The following is a 468-nucleotide window of genomic DNA, read 5'->3' as shown; positions in this document are numbered from 1 at the left end:
TGGACTAAAATGGTCCCTCTGTATTTTCTGTTGGAGCTCCAATTGTTCCCTGTCAATCTGGTCCCTCAAGGAAAGGAAGAAATCCACAGAGAGCAAAGTTGTCTCTCGCTATAGGTTCAATGGAAGGTGGAAGATCTGAGGCGATGCTTCCACACTGCACTGAACTCTCTCTCTTTGCTGCTGTGGGCGGTGCCTCCACACTGCACTGAACTCTCTCTTTGCTGCTGTGGGTGGCAGCAGGGGATTTGTTCAGTGTATAGGCCGGATGGCTGGCTGAAAAAACAGGGAGGTGCCAACGCTGGTGGGAATATACGGATATAAATCTTTACTCCTGGCTGCTTCTGAGTGCTGACGACCAGACTGCCCGATGCCAACGACGGTCGCCGAATCGGAATGGGCAGTTAACCCCCGAGCCACCGGAATGCCACGGGCAGATCGGCGAATAAACGAGTCCGACAAATAAACGTG

Source organism: Poromitra crassiceps, assembly GCF_964638095.1.
Source record: "Poromitra crassiceps genome assembly, chromosome: 7".
Classification (NCBI taxonomy): domain Eukaryota; kingdom Metazoa; phylum Chordata; class Actinopteri; order Beryciformes; family Melamphaidae; genus Poromitra; species Poromitra crassiceps.
This window is presented reverse-complemented; position numbering follows the sequence as displayed.